This window comes from Corvus hawaiiensis, chromosome 13 (genome assembly GCF_020740725.1).
Source record: "Corvus hawaiiensis isolate bCorHaw1 chromosome 13, bCorHaw1.pri.cur, whole genome shotgun sequence".
NCBI classification, from domain to species: Eukaryota; Metazoa; Chordata; class Aves; order Passeriformes; family Corvidae; genus Corvus; species Corvus hawaiiensis.
This window is the reverse complement of record NC_063225.1, coordinates 19696874-19715553: the sequence shown is the minus strand read 5'-3', so window position 1 is coordinate 19715553 and position 18680 is coordinate 19696874. Positions and strand designations below refer to the sequence as shown.

The following is an 18680-nucleotide window of genomic DNA, read 5'->3' as shown; positions in this document are numbered from 1 at the left end:
ACAGACTTCCTAAATTACCTTTTTGGTCAGATCTGTTTGGCTCAACTACACCTTCCTCACCTGAACAGCAGTGGCAGGTGGGGTGTGATTCCTGAGCCTGGGCAGGAGGCACCAGCTGCAGAGCAAGGAGCCAGCAGACTTGGCTGCCTGGCCTGGCTGCAGGTAGGCACTTTTCACCCAGCTGCAGTTCATAATGGATGCAATGTTTGCATTTCCTTCGACTTTTGAACATACATATAAAGAAACGTACAGTGAGTTTGAAGGAACAGCATTTCCTATGTATCTGCAAGTTTTATGGTTGTTTTAGTGAAAGAGAGATCAAAGAGGCAAAATACCATTTCAACTTCCTGGGTAATTCGTGTTTCTGACTTTTCAGCTCTTTAGGAAATCTATTTCCAGGCATGTTTACCAAAATATGTATTCTTTTCTGTTTACTTTTCAAGTAAAGGAATTGGTTGGAATCAGCCATTTAATGGAAAAAAAAAAGGGGGGATGCTATTTGGCTAAATGACTCTTAAATGTTGATTCCCCCCCCCCCCCCCCCCCCCCCCCAACCAGGATAGTAAACTATTAGGATAACTATTGTAAGCTATTGATTAGGGTCCACAGACGTTGACAATTACTGTTAACCTTCTGTATCATGCTAGAAAAAACGTGTGTGAAAAGCTTACTCTAAGTTAACAAGTTGTAACATGTTTTTTTCTACCTTGTTTTGAATTTACACTCCTGTATGTCTCCTTTCCTTTTCCCTTTTCCTGTTTAGTCTTTGCTCTTAGGCTCCCTTTTCCCTCCAGCTGCTCCTCATCCCAGTTTAGAATCACACTCTCCCATCCCTTCTAGTTGCCCATGTTTTCTTTGCCCTTTTCTCTGAAGGGATCTGCAGCTTTTCTCCTTGTCACTGCTTCTCTTGTTCTGATTGCTTTCTGATGAGATTGGATTTCAGGCGGTGTTAATAGTCCTTTCTCTTTCTTTTTTTGTATGTAAGGCTGTTGGACCCTCTCTTGCCCAGCTCCTGAAAAGAGAGCCCCCAAAGTCCACCCTGGGATTGCTAGGTACGGCTCCGAGATGAGGTCTGTCTCCTGCCAGCTTCCACACTGTTCCCACTTCCTGTGCTGCTGCAGCTCCCGAGGAATCCTGCCGAGCTGCTCCCTCCCGTGTAGTCGGTGTGTCGGAGCTGACGTTCGGGTACGGGCAGGGTATTGAAATGCAAATGCCTCGGCTATGACGAGGAGATAGTGCTGCGCTGGTGAAAAGCACTGAGAAGGTTGTGGAATATCTGTGATGTGAAGGGAGATTGTAAAGAAAGTACCTGAGAGGGAAACTGAAAATGTAATTTATAATCTTATCTTTCTGCTATTAACACCTCCAGATGTTTTTAACCTACTTTGAGTACAAAAATAATAATCTGTAGAACATGTTTTGGTTTAGTAGTTGAAGCAAAGTTCAGAGAGAGAATGTCAAGTTATTTGCAGCCATATGTAGCATTTCCTTGCTGTTAGTGGCAGCCAAAAATTGCCAGTGAGGGAAGTTCCACTCTCTATGTATGTAAAGTAACATGGATTTTGGAGAAGGACATGTGCAGCCCCAGACCCACAGTAAAAGGCTTTGGATTCTCCATGCTGATACCTGGAGGGATGGATGGAGTGTTGTGCCGCGTTCTGAGCGTGTTACTTGTGACAGGCTGGTGCAGGGACCTTGTCTGCAGAGCCTTTCTTGGCATTACCAGTCTTCCCACCTTCCTGTGCTCCCACACACAACCGCTGTGTAAGGACTGAGAGTTGCACTGGGGTTTACATTGGCCTAAGGCTGAAATGCTTCCATTGTTTCACGTGGATCAGCACAATAATGCAGAATTTCCATTACCATACAGTTTTAAATCTAGAGTGGAAAAATACAGGCTGCAAACTGGAATAAGAGTTGCTAGTTGACTTTCACTGTTTTAAAGCAGGGTAAAGTGAAGCAGTGTACGCTGAGGAGAATGTGACAGCTTTAGAATTTCTTCGACATCAGTGACAAGGATAAATGACTTGTTTTTACTTGGTAACAATTCTAACTAGTTGTCCAATATTTGAGCTGCAATTTCCATAAATTGTGGTTTAGTGCTGTGGGCTCTGTGTTTTCCAAATCATAAGCAGAAATTATCAACCATGTAAGAAATTTTCAGTCTTCCTTTTTCCTGATATAGATAAGTAGCTGAGTGACTCAAGCAATTTCTTTCCCCATGTCTCTCTAAGTGGACTGAGTTGATTTGAGATTGCCTGATAGTGCAAAATGTGGATAGAGGAAAACTACACAGTGAGTGTAACTCTGAGATCACCTTCTTTAAACTGAATTTGTTTTGGGACCCCATCAGCTATTACAAAAGTTACCATGTTAACTCAGCAAGTTACAAAATGGTTTTACCACAAATGTTTTGGGGTTTGTCTGTTCAGATGACAACAAGAACAACAGAATTTTCAAACCCCTGGGAGCCTCATTCATCATTTATCTCCTTTTAGTAATCACATATTGCTGTGCAGGATAAGGACAAAATCAGTTTTAAATCACACCACTTGGAGAAGTGTTTTGTAATCAGTCTGTAATGGATTTCCTTTTTAAAATCTTTGATTCTGGGGAAATGGGGGAAAAAAGTATTTTCTCCATATAAAGTACAAAAAATATAAATAATATCTGGGAAAGGCATTTTTCCATTTGTAGACTTTATCCCACATTTTCCTTAAGAGTAATATTTCAATTTAAAAAGCCTTATATGTGCTTAAACATAAATGCTGAAAAATGCTCAACTGTCTTAATGCAGTCACTGTTGACTGCAGGAGACATTTTTAGCAAAGTTTTTGAAATCACAGTAAACAAATGGATAAAAATCATGCCAGGCTAAACATTGTAGGCTTCTAGCAATACTTGTTTTAGTAACATCTTGTCTGAGATGCCAGTTCAGTGTGGCGCTAAAAAGTAAGATCACTGACTTGATAAAGTTAGTGCTATTTCAGAAAATACTGCTACTAGCACAGAGTTTGCCAAATGCAACGTTATTGGTGTTCAAGCAGATTTGGGTTATTGTATTGTTGGATAGAGGTTCTGTAGGAAGCTGTTTAGTGTTCACAGTTTGACCTTCCATGTTTTTGTAAAACTGATCTCAATACTAAAATGTTCCCTCTTGGATGCATGCCTGTATTTATACAGGCCTCCCTACAAAGCTCACCAGAGGAGGAAGACAGTCTATAATACAGGAGATGTAAATTCTGCATGTATATATTTATATCCAGTCTTCCAGCTCTGAGGGTCTTACTGTCAGAAAAGCCTTCAAACACATTTAAAAGACATTTAAATCTTATGCTATAAACATGAACAAATATAGACATCCTTCCACACTTCATGTATATTCCCTCTTAGCGTAAGTCTCTGTACATATCACAGATGCTCTTATTGTTGTCTCAGCTGCCAAATTTCCTCTCAGTGAGTATCATTGTTCTGGTTTTATACTTGTTGGTGTCCTTTCTGGGGGCTTTTGTGATGCAGCAAGAAGGAAGAACAGTTTTAAAAGTATGTAATCTTCCCCAAATTGGCCGGGAAATTCAGAAGCATGTGTGGCTGAAGGTAATAGAGACACTTAAAATTTCAGTGGCTCTAGAGCTGAAGCTGTCCTTGGGTAACTGTTTTAGCACCTTTTTTTTTTTTTTTCCCCCCCTCAGTTCTGCCTTTCTCTCTACCTTGTTTTAGCCCCAAATAGTCTTCTGCAGAGTGCCCTCTTAGCCTGTTTGGAATCCTGTTAAAATCACTGCTTCCTTCTTTAAGGCTCAGAATTGCATCAATATTGCTTTAATAAACTTTGAAGTTTAATGCAAATATATACAAGCTCAGAGAGAATAAATATTAGTCCAGGAGTTTTCCACGGGGGAGTAAGTCATGTTGTGTAATTGTTTTTCCATTTGCTTTAAACTTTGCTAATTGTCCTTCTGGGCCTTCCTCATCTAGATTGGGTAGTTTTCCTTAAAAACAGGTTGCACAATATTCCCCAGTCTCAGACTTTTAAGTCTGTAACTATATGGTTAAGGAGTGTGACTCCTGCCATTTGGAATGATCTTTGGAGGAGATAGTTTATTTAATGACTTTTGTTCTGTAAACTGTAGACATTTTCAGTTTTTAGAAGCAGGGAGACAGCTCCTAGTAAAGATGTAGAGAGTGAGGGGCGCATAAAAGCTGCCAATGTGATCAGTTACACATGCTGTGATTGTGCAACAGCTTGTGGTATGTTGTAGTCAGTGGAAGAATTCAATGAACTTGGTGTTAAACATACATCCAACTCATAAATGCTTACTATTTTAGGACTTTATATATGTAGAATTGTATTTTCATACTGTGAATTTTTTTTTTAATTTGGAATATCATATTATTAGCAAGGAAGTCTCAAACCTGCTCTGCTGCTAATGAAGCTGTCAATAACATACCTTTCAATTTTAACAACAAAAATTTGAAAGTGTTATTGCAGGCCTTGAAGTGAGACAGATTCAGATTTAAAGCACAGTATTTTTGGCTAGAGAAGATTGTTTGGGAAGCGCAAAAAACGAAGGCGTGTTAGGGCAAAGCTTGCTGAGGCTCCTGTGCCTCTGAATTTTGCCTGGTAAGTATTTCTTGTACAGCAAAGGCAGCATCCCTGTGAGAGAAAATGTCAGTACAAGCAGAGCTGAGAGCTTCCCCTGTATTTCATTCACCCTGTGAGCTGTGTCAGTTCCAGCTGCCATATCCTAATTGGCATCTTGCTCCATGAACCTGTTGGCAGGCAGGGTGCTGGGTCATGGTTCCTTACAAGTTAACCCACTTACCTTCTCAGAGCAGCAGCAAATCTCTTCCAAAGGTGATTCTTTTAGTCAAGTTGTTCAGTAACTGGTGCATCAGGTGGAGTGTTGCACTCTGGTACATAAAGTACCTGTTTTTAGCAACTGATAGAGAGACACTGTTAGTAACAGTTGCCATGAAAAACCTCCTGCAACAGCATTAAGGTGAGATTGCAGAGTGGTTTAGATGGAGATTCCTCAACCTCACTGGAGCAGTCATGGTGAGTTCTCCCGTGTTCTGCATAATTCTCCATTGTTCTGCTTGTTGGAGTGTGGGAAGTGTTTGATTGTTTGTTGCTTTCAAAGAGAGAAGCTCAATCAGGTTCCATTCTGATGGGCATTGCCATCAGCATCAGAAGGGGATTCAGTAACTACATTCTTTACACACACAATTGCAAATCATACTGGATTGCATAATGTTGTAAACAGCAAGAAGTGGTGCATAAAAAAGGTGCCCAGTTCTCACCCCTCATCTTTCTTTTTTCCACAAGGCTGTAACTTTTCTCTATAGTATGCAACAGTGATAACATTGCAGGATTTTTTTCTACTCTGTTCTTTGCAGATTGACTTCATTGCTTATGGTTGTACATTATCTTTGTTTATCAGTGTAAATCAACAGTGCTGTTCCTGAACAGTGGAGATAGCAACAGACAGACCTTCTGTAGCCAAATTTGCAGAGCGAGAAACAGTGTTGTATAGAAACATGTTGGAAAAGATAACCGGCACAGGTTATCGGGGAGTTCTGCTCAGTGCCCCCAGAGGGGATGATGGAAATGCTGTGGAATAATGGCATTTTCTAAAATACTCCTACACAACTGCCCTCACAGCTGGAAGGTTCATGCATAATAATAATTCTCAGGGGAAATAACAGTAAACAGGTGATATACCAAAGCAACAGCATTTAAATAAGTGGGAATTAGATTTAATACATCAAATGTTACATAATTGGGTTTTTTCCCCCCAGAGTTCAGTTTCTGCAGTTCTTTGCATATTAAATATTGGAGTGTCTACATAGTAAGCTAACTTGAGGTGCTTTCATTGAAAAGTTTTTAAACACCCAAATGGAATGAAATCTGTAGAACACAGGAGGAAATATGAATCCATATAATGAATATTGTTGTCTTCAGCAGCAATCACTGTTTACTGAGGGGGTTATAAGCTCAGTCAGTCAATAGTCACTAAATTGTATTGCATGGATAACACATTGAATATTTTTTTGTGTTCTGCTGACTAAAAGAGTTGGTGTACTTTTTCAATTAAGTAATCACAATAGAAGTTTGAAAATATATTGAAAAAATAAGCAGCCAGTACCCAGTTCATAGTTGCAGTGATTGTGCTAGATGCAAATACCTGCATTGTGGATAAAAATTACTGAAAAAGTGAAATAATTGAAAATCAGTCTCAGTTTCTAAACAAAGGTAAGCTCTGCTTTTCCAAAAACGATAGCATTGTCATTAGTGTAGACACTGTAGAGGAGCACAGCTGTCTCTCTACAGCAGATGGATGTGGCGTCTTGAGTTTCTCTTGCTGATAATGAGCAAGATGCTTGTCCATTCAAGTGTTTCAAACTACATGGGAACAGTTATAATTTAAAAACTTTGTTTCCTTCCTACTGTGAATGTGAGGCAATAGCAGGGTTTTTTTTGTAATTTTGATTTGGCTTTCACATACCAGTTTACAAATGTCTCTAAGGTATTTTAAAATTCATCTATTTCAGCTACTTTTAGTTTAATTCACTTTGCCACACAGGTCAAGGTTTCTTTTCCATCACTATTTTTCCATGACTTCTTGGAGTAATTGTTCTGCAGGCAAGGTAAATGTGTATCAGACATAAAAATGTTCATTGGATGATGCAAAGTAAAATATCTGCCCCAGCTGCATAATCTGCTACAAAGTTCTGAAAATGACAACCAGAGGACAGCTCAAAGCCTGGGCAGCTCCTGGATCCTTCCTGAGACCAGTGGGAAGGGATTTGTTGTCTCAGAGGTGCACTTGCAGTCATCAGTCTGCACTTGTAAGTTTTTCTTGAACATTCTTGCTGTTTTCTTGGTAGTGGGTGTATGATGGAGGTTAGAAAGGAGAGCTGTCACACCACAAAAAAGACACTCTGTTCATTAATTTGAACTAGACTCAGTTGGTATTCTGAGATCTTAAAAAATAGGAGAATGGAAAATTGTATCTTCCTGAAGTGCCTTCCTCAGGCTGATAAGGAATGCACTCTGTAAACCACGTGAACTCATCACTTCCATGTCCTTGGGTGCTGGTGACAGTGCCATTTAAGAACAGAATATGCAGAGAACAAAAGGGATGTCAATCTTGAAGTTAATTGTGCTGCACCTGAAAAATCAGAAATCTGGCCTTTAGATAAGGAAAAAATACTGAAATAGAAGTCTGCCTTCTTTATTTTTACCATGAGAGAGGAAAGTGAAGGCATCTCGTGATGAAGGTAATGGTCTTTCTGAATGCTGCTTTGCTAATTGGTGTCACCCTAATGTGTCTGCACTGTTTCACAGCATGTGCCGGGACCTGGGATAAACATTTTCTTTTGGAAAAGCTGTACACAATGTGTAAAGAGAGGGAACGTTGTCTCTTCTGCCTCTCTAAGATGTGTTGGAATAAATACGTTGTTTTGAAAGGGTTTTTTCATATTTTTCAGATGAGCAACTCTCTTGAGCTTTGTGCTTTTTATTACATAACATTTAATTTTTTTAAGTTCTGAGCATGACCTCAAGTTTTTATTTTGCATTCACAAAGTATTTGCTGCTTGTAGCCATGTAAAAGCATTTCCCTATATTCTAGCTCTGTAACACCTCTAGTCCCCCACAGTTTGTTTGGGACGCTTAACTGCAGTGTTTTGAGTAGCAGATATTTTCTTTAGTACTTACAGAATTCCCTCTGTATAAAATTATGACTTTCTGAAGAAATACTGGCACAAACTGTGGAAGCTGTTAGGTTTTGGAACTTGTGTTCAAATTACTCATTTTCTCTGCTTTATTTCTTCTTTCACCTCATAATTAGAGGCTGGTGGACAAAGCAAACTTGGGGCTGAAGGGCCTGCTTTGGAATCTGACAAAAAGGGAGTCACTTAGAAAAAAAGAGTATGTCTTTTGGGTGGAGAAAAAAAAAGTGCTTGAATTGACGAAACAGTTCTAGGTGCTGTGGTTTATTTTGTTGTTTGGCTTTGCAGACAAGTCAGTTCTGGCATTCCCATGCACCAACTTCCACTGTTACATATCTTATGTATATAAATGAGTTTATAGTTCCATAGAAAACAGTTACTGACTGATCCATTTTAGTATTTGTGGAAGTTAAGCTATAAAATTTCTGTCAACAGTTCAAAAGGACTCTTTGTAAATATCTTTGGCCATGAAGATTTGGACAAATGTGATCACTCTACACTATGTTGCTCTGAAATCTACAGCTTAAAAATTATTTCTATCTCAAAATCAACTTTTTAGTGTTATTGGGGAAAAATGTTGTATAAACTTTCATTCAAAGAGGAGGCATTTTCTGTTGTCATCCTGAGAATAGTGTGTGTCTTTGCTCAGATTTATCTGGACGTGTATATGTATATCTTACAGATATATTTGTTTGAAGCAGCTATTAATGTTGAATCTTCTGCTATATTCATGTTTTGGGAAGAGTCCATTTTTATCTTCAGAGTAGTACACTAGAAGGTAGTGGTGATTTAGAAACATTTCACTGTCTGGGGAGTGTGACTGCAGTGCTCATCTTTCCAGAAATTTGCTGGGGCTTTGGTTTGCTAAAGTATTTTTTCCTTTAAAGTGCTGGTTGAGGAGGCTTTTAACGAGCATCCCAGCTGTCTGTGTATTGGAAGCAGAGAGGCAGCAGAGTGAAATGGCTTTTTAAGTCAACTCCTATCAAAATGCAGAACTCCATAAGTTACTGATTTTACAAATAAGAGAAGTAAAAGCTTGGCTTGCCTGAAGTCAATTATTCTAGTGTTTAAAAGAGGACCCAGAACACTCTCGTGGTCTTACTCACTTTGCTAACCCAGCCTTTTGAAAACAGCCATGGTAAATATTTATTTAGTTGCCATAATACAGTATGGGAATGTCTTCTAACCTCAGCAGTTAGGCTGCTGCTTCTAAGAACTTCAAGTCTTTAGTTTGAATGTTAAAGATTTATGGCTTTACATCACAAATTGTATTTCCAAAGGCTTATCCTGGCACTGCTGTATTTTGTTTTTGTAACTCTGTTGTATTGTCATCTTTCTTGAACAACTTGCTGTCAAAGCACATGCCAGGTCATGTGTTACAGTCAGTTCAGAGCAAGCGTACATTTTGCCAGTTAAATATTTCTCTCTGTGAGCTCTAAGAGCTGTCTTGCATATCAGAAGCTTGCAGCCCAACCTGTTGATGAGTATTTGCTTTTCTTATGGCCGAATACTTAACATGTAATTTGGGAGTCATCTTTGGAATTAATTTCTGTATTGTTCAGCAATGGGAAAAAACTTGGAAACTGGGATGATGCTTTGTTTGTTGCTCAGTTTTCAGATTATTTAATCCAGGTGCTCTTCTTCCATCTAAAAATTGAAATTTTGGATTAAAACAGATTTTTGCTATTTTTAGAGCATGGAAGATCCTGCCTTTAAACTCCAAGTCAGAGACTGAATAAATACTTGTAAGTAAAGAAGCCTCATTTTTACAATTTTCTTCGTTGACCTCAGGATCACATTTTCCATCATTTATGACAAGAGATAAAGCAGTCTGCTTGCAAAACAGTAAAATGCATTCAAGTCTTTCGGTATTGTCAGACCATGACAAAAGCTTAATAAGAGGAGAATGATTAGCAAAATGACATGCACTCACAATTTTTTTAACTCTTGTGTAAAATATACTGAAATCTAAAATGGGGCATAGTGTTCTCAACAAAATGCTGATGGTGACAAAAGCTTTGACAATGCAAACATTCTCACTTGTGGAGCTGAATCAATTGGAAAGAGCAGCCAAACGGGCAAAGTGGAAATACTGTTGTCTGAAACATTTAGTAGCAATGATCTGCATTAAAATAATTTGGTACAATTAACTGGTGCTTTTTGTCATTTCTTTTGCACAGCAGTTTTCATGTGTACCACAGTCTTATCGTGAAGCGAGAAAATGAGGCTCTTTCTGAGCTGGCTAATGCGTTATTGCAGAGAGTTGTTTCTTAATCTTCACTGGAGATTTTGAAGTACTGGCTGGTTTTTAGCAGGCTGATTTAGTTCTTGTTTGATTTGAGAATATACAAAATAGGACTGCTGTAATCAAAGCTTGGTGGTAGCTTTTGGCAAGTCCTGAGTTATTTGTGCAGTAGCATTGTACTGAGGACACGATGCATTTTAGGGAGGGGAAATCAGAACAATGTGCTGATTTGCTTGTGTGGGCTAATATGACTCATTTAGAATGAACTCCTTTAGAAGTTTTTTTTTTTTAGGAAAAACTGACAGGCTAACCTCAGGTTTCAAATCAGTTTTAAACTGTCTAGCAGGGTGGAAGTCTCCCTTCGATCTGCAAGGCCCTAGTAATTCTCCATGGTTGGGGGTCAGCAGTTTACAAACACTGCCTGGACCAATGATCTGTGAAATCAATCTTTGAGTCTTCCTGCTGCTGCCTTTGAACAGTTTCATTGATGGCAAAGTAGAAATGACTCAGGCTTTGGAATGTGATTATAAAAATTCTAAAGCTTAAAACATACAGAAGACAAAATGTTGATGCTTGGAAAGTTTCTTTACCCTTGGAATGAGAGAGTTTTGGTCCTGACATTTTCTGGAGGTATGTCACAAGATCCTGAACAGGATTACTTTGGTAATGTGGTGCTATTGCATAAATATATTGAAGACATTTTGCCCACCTTTCAAATTGAAACTACTGTATGAATGAGTCAGCTGGCTGGCTGCTTGCATGTTAAAGCTAACATTTTGTGGGTTCAGAGATGCTTAATTGCTTTTATGCTGTGAATGAATAAGATGGATTAATTTATATACAGCACTTCCTAGTTAGAGAGAAGTCAGTAGTTTTAAAGCCCAATGAAGCAGTGGTTATAGGTGCCACACGATCTGCTGCTCTTGCTGAAGACAGTTCTTTAAAGCTGAACTGTCATGGTTCCCTCATATCGAGCTTAGTACCTCCATTAATAAAACATGCTTTCTGTTGTTGCTTCAAGCATCTGTGACAACTGGCTTATTGTTCCCACCCAGTGCCAAGCGGTGTTTCATATTAAGTAAGTTTTTTTCCAAAGCAATTGTTTTGAGTGGAGTTTGTTGCATACTGACTCCAGCTAGCATGCTTCAGTCTGGCAGTGGATTCAGATATCCCTGTGAAGGGTTCACATCTTTGATTCATCTCTCATCTTATGCACTTGTATTTTCTTTGTTTTCTTTCAGCACAGCATATCTATAAAATACTGTGTGTTCTGGCTTGTAGGATTCACCTCAATGTAGGTGAAAACAAAAGTGTTATGAAAATCATAGTTCTGTCTGTGTGTGCTGAAAAATTGCTGGAACCTGTGGCAGAATTGGGTGTTGGCTTTTGCCAGTGCCAGAGGAACTGATGCTTCCAGGTCTGGGGAGGCACAGAGGGTGCCTCCATCGAACGCAAGCTGTGTGTAAGAATAAGAGCAGCTGTTGGAAGTGTCCCAGCGCTCTGGGCCGTGGCCATACAAGGAGTCCTCTCTGTACAAAGCTGGTCTGTCTGATCCATGTGTTCCATGTGTGTTAAAGTTCATGGGGCTCTTTGTCTGGGTGTCAGCCACCGGTGCTTTTCATCCCTGAGGTGCCCAAAAACATCTCTTGATATTATTAGAATGGTAGAAAGGAAGTGAAAAAGAGGGAAAACAGACTTAGTGAATATTTCAGCGGGTCTTTGCCAAATCACATTTTGGGATTCATTTCTATTTTAAATACTACAGTGGCTGCCAAAGCTGGCACACTGTGATCCACTTTGGAAGGGGGAGGAGACTTCATTACTTCTCTGCCAGAGGAGGAACATCACTTCATTTTCTGTTGCTTTGTTTTTTCTTTTGTAGTGAACAAAGAAATGCTGCAAGAGAAAAGTAGAAAAAGCCATTTTTCAAAGCTTTTCCAGAAATTTTACAAAACAACAGGTTTGATTTACACTTTAAATGTGGTTTCCTGTCTTCTCTTACGTCATTTGCATACCTTTAAAAACAGCTTGGTTTAACTTTATTTTATAGGAATCTGTCCTTTCCTCCACTAGTGCTCTTCAGGGTATTGTTTCCTTGATTATTTCTACGTGCATATAAGCAAGAAGTGACCAAATTTAATCACCAAACAATTGGCCAGATTTGCATAGAGAAAAACTGATTAGAATCACCAAAAAACCAGGCTGAACATAGAATAATATCTATGCTTAAATAACTAAATCCCACAGTTTAAGAAGATAAGATGACTGAATAGCAAAGAAAAAGAAAAAACTGAGAGCCAAAAAATATCTGGGTTTTCTTCCTGCCTTTGTCATGCCTCACTTGTAGCCTTGGAAACTGAGACAAAGAGGTTAAGAAACTTGCTCATTCTTAAAATGGAGATAAGATACAGCTTACAGCTTATTTTAGTCTCACGTATTCCTCTGCAAAGTGCTGTAAGTGAACAGTGCTGGATTTTTAACAATATATATCTATATCATGAACTTGTTTATTTAGGACTTGAGCCAGTGAACCCATGTTTAGTTGTGTTTCCTGTGCATACCTGTTAGTGATCCTTTGTTTGAATCTGTCAGTCTTTGCAGGTTATTTCATCATCTCTGTCTGATGGGTGCTGGATGTTTTGGTGAAACCAGACAGTTCTGGGACTTGGAGCAGGATGCCTGGTGTCCCAGCACTTAGGCACAGTGCAGAGGGGATGGTTGGCTCCATCTTTTTCAAACAAGCTCTCGTTTTCCCTCCAGGCATCTAAACCAGGGATTCAGGATTGAGAGATCAAAACATTGGAAAGGGTTCTTGGCAAATTGATCAATGGTGAAATACTTACAAGCTCTTATTTTTTAAATCTGGAAGTGCCACTTTTTAGTTAAGGTCTGTTCCTAGGGCTTTTGTTTTATAGGCTCTCTGGACATTCACACGCTGTTTATATTAATGCAGCTCATTTGTAGGCAGTGCAGACACTTTTAGAAATTGTAAAACTGTGGAGACATTTAATGGCTGAGGATAAATTGCACAGCTGTGGACACTATTTATACTTTGCTGTATAGAACAGAGTCTGCATCATGAAATAAGCATAGCTCAGTGTTGTCAGTTATTTTTCATGTTTTTTTAATCTTGGAGAGGGCTTGCCAGCTCTTGGGTTTACATGTTAAAAACTGTTAGCATGTCCATATCCTAAGAAGATAAAGTTCATGCTTTTTACCCATTAAGAAGATAGATACTGAAGAAAGGAGAGAGAAGGTGAAATGTTTTAAAATCTTGGTAAATAGTTCTAGAAACACTGCATAAAATTTCTGGGCTTAGAGGAGTAGTTCCTAAATATGCAAAGGGAAACTAAATATGATTAGAAATAACCAGGACTTGATAGAAGGCAAAGTGAACAAGTAACTCATGCAACAAGTTCGTTTACAGGTTAAGGATCTGAAACCTCTGCAAAGCACATATCCCTTCCTAATGAAAGAAATGTCCAAGCCCACAGCTTTCAGTAAAAGAGCAATTTAAAGCAATTTCCAACTTATTTCTCCTTACATATTTTAGTAATTATAACTTTAATAATTAGATCTCAACCAAAGGACACAGAAAGAGCAAGTTGTTTGTTCCTTGTAGATGTGTTAATGATGGAAATCTTTAGAAGTCAACTTTAAAGGACAAAAGGACAAACACAATTATAAGATGTGTAAAATGGAAATTAGGCACTGAGACAGAAACTGAATTGCTTCAAAGATAAGAGGCTAGGATAAATTAAGAACTAGTAGATACCATCTTCGAAATACTGGAATCTAATATCTTTGACAATTACTTTGAAAAAAGTTTGCTGAAAGAAACCATAGGAAACTGCAGACATTGCATAGTTCAGGGCTCCTACTTTTTGTATATTGCACATGGACTGTGACTAATTTCAAGTTGTCCCCGTATTTTATATCTGCAAGGTTCCATAAAATTATTCTGCTGTTTGAAACACCTCTGAGTGTTTCTACATCCTCTAGAGATTTAGTTGCAATGTTGTAGTTTGTTCCCTTTTCTCCCTTAATGCTCTAAAATCCACAGGCTTGTTCTGTCTCAGATTGCTGTCTGTTATGGGAACCAGGGGATAGGGTTAGTGGGTGAATTATGAAGTAATTTGATCAAGGGCTCAGGAGATAGGATCTTTCCTCTCTTTTCTTCCCTTGTAATGTCAACACTGTGGTTTTTAGAAACTAATAACTTGCACGTATGCTCTGAAATTCCAGCTTTGGCTCTGACTTGTCCTAAGCTGTTACTGCTTTGTTGGGGTTGATCTGATTTGACAGCTCTTGTCCCTCTAAGAAACTAATTTCCAAATTATGTATTACAAAAGTTTGATCAAAAGATAAAACTTGAACTAATAAGATGAATAACTTACTGACATCAAAGAGAAAACGGAATGGGGCAGAGCTGAGAGCCTGGAACACTGATAAGTTCCCAAAAATTCCTTGTGGATGAGTTCTGCTGACCGTTGTGAGTGTCTCATTGCCACTACTATTTCTAAAAATGAGGCTATGTACTTACCAAAATAAAAAAAATTTGGTTAACAAAAATTTTTTTAGAATATTTCATACACTGATAATTTTATTTTTGGTTCAGAAGCTTAGGAAGTCCTTAGACCTGCCAGCCACGTTCCTTCAGTTCTGTTCAGCACTCTGTTGATGCAGACTGATAAATTCTTTCTAGATCAAGTTGGAATCCATGAAAGGGATGTTGTCCCTTACCTGTCAGTCATCCCTCAGCTACAGGTTACTGCCCCTGCCTGCACGGTGCAGGACAGAGCTGCAATACCTCTTACTAGATTTCAGTACAGAGTGAAGCTGATTAGTTTTCTTAGGAATTTAAACATCTTAAATCTAAGTTGTTTTCCTTTACACTGCAGTGAGCTTGCACAGGCATTCTTCATATTCTTGCTGAGAGACAGCAGCTTGATAAATCACTCTATCTGACAAGAGCAACTTTTTACTTCTTGACTGGTACCCTTCAGCCCACTCACAAATGAGGTGGGTTTTTTTTCCATTCTTCAGATGTCTGCTTATGTGAGAAAAGAATATGTGGATGCAGTGGTAAAATGTCAGCCCCACTCCTTAAGACAGAATTTGGTAGGCTGAGGGAGCAGCAGCTGGCTGTGCCCCCCTGGGGGACAGAACCTCTGCTGAATGACCCCAGAAGGGACGTCTGGGCTAGGTGTCTTTGGGAAGAATCACTTTAATATGATGCCTTCATTTGAGTGACACTTTCAGGAGCAATTTCTCTGAAACACTTAGATGTATTTATACATGTGTGTCTCTTCCTTTGCATATTTAGCTTTTTCCATTCTGTGCATTTTAGTCCAAGGATGCGTGTTCAGGGAGATCAGAGCTGATTGCTGGCTGGCTCTGCAGCCTGACGGGGCCCTGCTGTGGAAAACCTGCATCCCCTAGATCCTTCTTAAATTGCACAGTGCTAAGTGATTTGTGATTCCAGGCTGGAAAGCCCTACTGCTACTTTAGACTTCTTGAAAGTGAGACAAACTAATGTTTTTCTTACTGCTGCCATGTTAGAGAACCACTGTATGTACTGTGCTGCAAATGTAGCTCGTGACTTCACAGCAGCAGCTCTTTAAACCTCATTGTCCTTCAGACACAGGTAACTGTGGCAGGAGCAGTTTGCTTCTGCTTCCTGGGATGACAGAGGAGAGAAGATGCACCAATGGCACAGTACAAGGTAATTAATTTTTTTTTTTTAGTGTCTTTTATTACATAAATTATCAGCATTGCCTTGGTGACTGCATAAATACATCAACAGAGTAATGCAGCTGTAGTTGTGAAGCTCTGTGTTATCACATTGCAGTCTGGGCAGTTCTGGCATGCAGAACCTTTCATGATGAGCTCCTGTTTCTTGATTTACTTGCTCTGAAGCAGTAAGTGGGAATATTTGTTTCAGACCTGTAGGTTTTTAAAACATGGGAGGTTTCTATAGAGCATTGGTCACTTTGTGAAAAGACTGTAATACCAAGTGTGCAACAACTGAAAGCCTGCAATGAGTGAGCAAATTTAATAAAACTTGGAACTTGCTAGCAAAGGAAGGGATATCACCTCATACTACACTGGTTTCCCAACTTTAAGGAAGTTGGGTGTGATGTAGCACCAGTTTAATGCAGACTGCAGCGTTTTAAAGGCAGCCGTAGGCTGGGCAGTTAGACTTCTACATTCTAAAAACTCTTCATCAAAGGTTTTACAGATCAGTTGGCTTGGAAGAATACCTGATCAGTCTCTCTTGAGGACAAGAGAACTTAGATGCGTTTGGGAGAAAATAAGTTCTTCATAAAAATATTTTTTCGTAATTCTTTTATCAAATTAAGGAAAATAGTAGCATAGCTTTAAAGAGTTTTGTTAACAGGAATTTTTAAAGGAATTTGAATTAAGAATGTAACTAGTGACATCCTTAGAAGTATAATTAAATATTTATGATACTGAAAAATCATACTTTCCATGTGCTTACACAGAGCCAAGTGTTCTTCTTATGTTCCTCTTGTGTATTTCTGTTCTGAGATTCAGGGTTGGGGTAAATTAATGACTCGTGTGTCCAAGCTCTTAAGCTCTATTTTACCCTCTTCCTGTTGTGCAGTTTTCCCAGGAGTTTGTCAGTCACAGTGGAGTAATGCATTTACTCCCTGAACTTGGGTTAGCCAGGACTCTTGGGGAATTTCATTACTCCCTTCTGGAAGGTGCCTGTAGTGTAATCCTGTACAGTCTGTCAGTATTCCTTGGAATCCCTTACCCCAAGGTAAAAGGCAGTGCAAGAATCGTTTTGAAGAACACATCATGGGGAAAAAACCATATTTTTCTTTAGAAGGATTGTGTAGGCATTTATACCATCTCAACTTGATGATTTTCATAAGGAAAAATGTGAAAGCTGCATATCTGAAGGAATGGGATCTATACTTGGATTATTACAGTAATATTTGCCATTAGGCTGCCAGACTGGCTAAATCTAGCTCAGGAGCCAAGCCCTTTGCCACGACTTGATAATCCCACTGCACTGGTGTTACTGTGGTGGGTTTCAGCTGGGAATGAAAACCCTGCTGGAGCCCAACTAGCCTTTTTACCTGTCTAAAAGTAATAAATTATGTTAGGAGTTAGAAATAGGTTAAGAAGAGTTTCAGCGTGTTATAGTCTGAAGAATCCATAAAAGTCAATGTTGCAAGATGGCAGTAAAACTTCCTTACTGCCTTCATGCCGAGCTCCTACAAGCAGATGCGAAATCAAAGAGGAGGAGGGTTGTTTTTATGGCATGTGACTGTTGCCATGAGATTCTTGGTTGCCATCAGAAAGATAATTTTGCTTAATGGCTGTGATCAGCTACCAATTGAGACATACAAAAGTGCTGCGTTAAAATAGCGTTCTGCCAGTTCCTGTGCACCTCTCATCTTTTATCACAAAGAACTGTTTAGCTACCCAGAGCATCAGAAGCAAGAAAGCAGGGCCTTTCAAGGTTAGAGCTCATCATGCTTGGGTAATGCAATTCAGAAGAGCCTAAACACAACAAACCAAAATCTGTGAAATGATGCATGGCTTCACGCTTCTGTAATTTTGAAAAAGTACATATAGATTTCCATTCTTCCACTCCAAAGAGCCCTTGAAGTATGTCAAGTATTTATGGCTTTGGATGTCTCACTTGTACATGCGAGAGTTAATGACTCACACCTTTCCTAAACAATTGAAGTGCTTCCTGAATAGCAGAGAAAACATTCCCTCCTCTGCTCAGTACTGATTCACATTCTGATTCACATTTGTTTGTTGTCATGTGGCAAACACCATTTGGCATGTTTACTCCTAGGTCTTAATTACCCAGCAGCAGTACTTTTCTCTTTATAGGTCTTATTTCCTTTCCCTCTCTCAACTGTAGCATGGAACAGCACCTAAATTAATCCAAAAATAATGGCTTAGTTCTTCCTCCTATCTTCCTTCCTCTCCCCAGCTGCTTCTGCTTCTTCCCCTGTCACCAGCACCCGTGGGCCCTCCACTGAATTTGAGTTAACTTGTTAAAGCAACAGAGTTACTTCAGTGAAGAAGACAGTTTTGACACTAGGTTTGCAGTTCAAATTGGCTCAGTGATGAGGCTTGTAACCATCAGGACCAGCACACAGGAGGGGGGCCACACTGGCACCAGGAACACGGTAAGGGAGAGGGATCTGTGCAGTATCTCTATATTTAACACAAGGAAATTACAGTAAACTCTTCATTCTGCTTAACCATAACTTTTGTTAAAGATTTGTATTGCTTTTTGTCCCTGAAAGAGCTTATCCTGAGGCATGTGAGAAGGTAACAGAGCATGCTGTGGGGCCAGAAGAGAAGGGAATGGCTCTAGGATCCCTCCCCATGTAATCCTTAATTGTTACCCAAACCCTCAGATCAGAGTAGTGTTTTGGCAGATGTCTTGCACAACCCATTTTAAAGAGCTGCTTGCACCTCCTGTCCTGTCTCTTGGTTTCATGCTACATTAGCACGTGTACTCATGTACCTCTGTCCAGAAATGGGTCCCAGAAAAAATGAGGCAAGTGCTTATTTTGCTGAGTTTCTGTTTACCCAGATGAGTTCAACCTGTGGCCGTACAGAAGGATGTCAGCAGCAGCAGCAGGAATGAGTTATGTCAGACCTTTTTTTTTACAGCCCCTTGGCCATATTGCATTCCATCTGC

The 18680-nt window shown here is 39.4% G+C and overlaps 1 protein-coding gene across 7 annotated transcripts in view; it reads left to right on the top strand.

The window, feature by feature from the left end:
• The window catches only part of PEAK1 (pseudopodium enriched atypical kinase 1), a 110193-nt gene that overhangs the window by 1648 nt on the left and 89865 nt on the right, over window positions 1-18680 (top strand). For 3 of the 7 annotated variants that reach the window (XM_048317419.1, XM_048317413.1, XM_048317418.1), the window contains exon 2: window positions 986-1185. The exons of 1 other annotated variant lie outside the window; for it this stretch is intronic. The gene's annotated coding sequence lies outside the window, so the exon portion shown is untranslated. Of the gene's footprint in view, window positions 1-985; window positions 1186-6191; window positions 9480-15621; window positions 15705-17960; window positions 18160-18680 lie in introns of those variants that run through there. 3 more of the 7 variants (XM_048317415.1, XM_048317416.1, XM_048317417.1) reach the window with 3 other exon arrangements.